This window comes from Coregonus lavaretus, assembly GCF_964263955.1.
Source record: "Coregonus lavaretus genome assembly, contig: HAP1_SCAFFOLD_823, whole genome shotgun sequence".
Classification (NCBI taxonomy): Eukaryota; Metazoa; Chordata; class Actinopteri; order Salmoniformes; family Salmonidae; genus Coregonus; species Coregonus lavaretus.
In genome coordinates this window covers 1,536-4,785 of record NW_028161102.1, presented here as the reverse complement: position 1 = coordinate 4,785, position 3,250 = coordinate 1,536, and positions in this window count along the sequence as shown.

Sequence of the window (3,250 nt, the reverse complement as noted above, 5' to 3'; positions counted from 1 at the left end):
CATTCTTTGTTTTTATTGACAAGATGCTATATTATTTTAACTTCTATAGCATTCATTGCATTATAGGGAGACAGTGTTATTTTCTTTAGATTCATGTTATCTTAGTTGTGTTAGTTAATGCTAAAATAATGTCTGTAGTGAGAAGTCAAGCACCCAATCCCAGATAGTAATAAAAAAAATACTGTAGTAACATCTTCAAAATGGAATCAGAACAGCAGTATACCAACTATTTCAAGAATAGGCCACAGTAAACATCTCCCCATGAATGATTCAGCGCCCCCCATTGGACCAATTGAGATATTGTGTGTGACTAACACATTTCAGTTAATTTCTATAGCTCAGGCCTTGGGCCAATCAATGTAATTTTGTAAATGCCGGATCTCTATGGCAAGACGCATCATTCACCCAAGTTTTGTCAAAATCGGGCTACTGCTGTCAGAGATGTCGTGTGTGACTAATGGATGGACGGGGACAGATCCACAGTCCCCGATTTCATCGTGGGGGATAATGAAGGCTTAGTTCATAATTTCTTCTTCATATTGACCCACTGATATGTCAATGTCATTTTATCTTTCTTCACTTAAGTATCATACCCAGCAGTATATAAAAAGATCACTGTTATTCCTCACTCCAGCAGAGTTAACTCAACATTCATAATGGCAATGTTTCCATTTATCAGCATTCTTTAGGAATATCACTCATACAGTGAATAAAGAGTAGCCCAGGCACCAGACAGACAGCTTTATGAAGCGCTCATCTCTCACAGTCATTTAAAGGGCAGTGCAGTTACATGTGATTTTCCAGCTATGAGGTCAAAATAGTCCCAGTCGGTATTAGAATGTCGCGCCTAGAACAAGACCAACAAACAAACGGACTATACAGCTACAAGTAGTGAGTGGAGTTACAAATGGACTATAGAAAACAAGTTAAATGTCTTACCTGTGATAAAATATTTTCCACACATATAGCTAGCTACATTTAGCCTACTTGGACACCAGGTCCCTACATTTCTCACTCCAAATAGCCTGAAGCCACAGGGCTCTTCTCGTAGCCTCTATCGTACATTGAACAACACAGCAGCTTTTCAGCGTTTTTTTGTTATTTCTGTATATATACAACTTCCCATTGTCAATGGGAAAGAATGAATGTTTGTTTTCCCCAATTTGTGGGCGTGGACGAGGATAATTCCTTTTTATGACGTAAATATCGACTCAGAGTATAACACTCTGAAAATGATGATAATGCCCTTTTTGTGTACGAGCTGTTTGAAAGAAATGCCTGGAATTTCAGCCTGTTCAGGTGGGATGGAACTTTTAGTCCACATCATGACATCACAATGTGATTGATTATAATAGACAGATTACTTTTCATCTGGGTAAGGAGGTGGGCTCTAGACCATCCTATCAGCCAATCAGGGCTGTGTATGTAAATATCTTCACATTTGTTTCCTAACTCCCACACGATCAGACTGAGCATGTCAAGGGCCAAAGGAGGCTCAGGGAAATATATATATATTTTTTGGAATTATTTTCTTTAAATAAACACACACATTGGTTTATTAGACATACAGTGATGATTTTAAAATAAAATTACAACGACTGCATGAGGGCTTTACAATAAATTAGTGATGGACCAAGGGAAGGGTCTGTATGCCTCTTCCCTCCTTTCTTGCCTCACTCCCTCCTGTTATTTCACCCTAAATTTGCTTATCAAGCAACCGCTGCTCTGAATTCTCAAAAACACAATTATGGCCGCTGGTGTAGTAGGCCTGCTTAATGGGATCCTGGCCTCAGACCCCAGTGGGAAACTTCAGTGACTTTAATCTGGAGCCCTTTGAAAAGTTGTGCTGAGGAGCCCCGGGGGTCCCTGTGACTCTCACCAAAGACATCATGGTGAATGGTAAAGTCCTTCATTTAGAGTCATCTCCCCCAGACAGGATTTCCTGAGTGGGTGCCATGACTGCCGTGGCAAGAGAAACCGCAATTTGTCTTGTTTGTGTGGGTTATAGATGGGTGGGTATGAATACTTTAATTTCCGGAGTATCCTTTATAGCCATACTATAAATGTATAGGTTGTTAAATTATTTATCAAACTCAATTCTTCAATGATTTAAGGACAATGGTAGTGCAGATGTGTGCTAATCAAGAATGAGCTTTACATTTTTTTTGTCCACACACTAACATATTCATTTTATATTTCAGTCAGTTGTATGTTGAAGCTCTCAGTTGTATGTCAGAAGCGCTTGCAAAGTTCTTATTCTGACAGACACAGACAACAGACAGACAAACATTGCTTTTCTGATGCTTGCGGTAGTGGTTGAAAGTGAAGCCGAATTACAAAGCAGCAACGAAGTAAGCTACTTCCTTAATTTTCTCCAAGTTCACTAAGGGTAGTCCTCTCAGACACAGAGGTTATCTAGATCCATCTTGTCAATAGACTGAGAACAGCTTATGTTTCTAATGCCAAAGCTGGCTTCTGCTCCAAGTTCTGTTTGTACTGCTTGTGGGAAGAGTTTCTCTTTGTTTTTCGCTGCCTGCCGTTGTTGTTGCCCATAATCAGAATGAGCTACTTTGCCTGGGGACAAAGCCCATCACTGGCTGGCTGCTGTTCGTCATTAATGCAGAAAATAATGGCTCCACCAGAGGTCATCTACGGAGGAACGAGGCCCGGGGACATGTGCTCTCCAAGCAAGAATGCACAGTGCCCAGGGCTGTAGACTGAGTGCATTACAGTATACACACACACACACACACACACACACACACACACACACTCTTAATGTACCTCACAAACCAATTGTGCAAACATATTGCGGTTTTTAGACTACTGACAACACAGTAGCCTAAACAGTATAAGATGTACACACACACGCCTCACAAACCAATAGTATACATATATTGCGGACTACACGTAGTAGACATTGTAAACTGAATAAAAATGTACATCAACACACACACACACACACACACACCCATACAACTCAACACACATACTCTCAACACAGAGTGTATTTATGCGTTTGAATGAATATACTTTTATGTTACCTGAATGCATAAAAAATAGATGGAAACTGCCTGTAGTATGATTCTGCTGCATTTTGCCTAATAATAACAAAATCAATGTAGCTTCCTGTCGTGTTGATTTCAATTCACATACAGTGCACATTGCAGGCAGCGCAGGCTGGGATCTACATTTTGTCATTCTAATGTGTTACCCCGTGGCTGTATTTCAAAGCAGGCCCCTCTTGGGA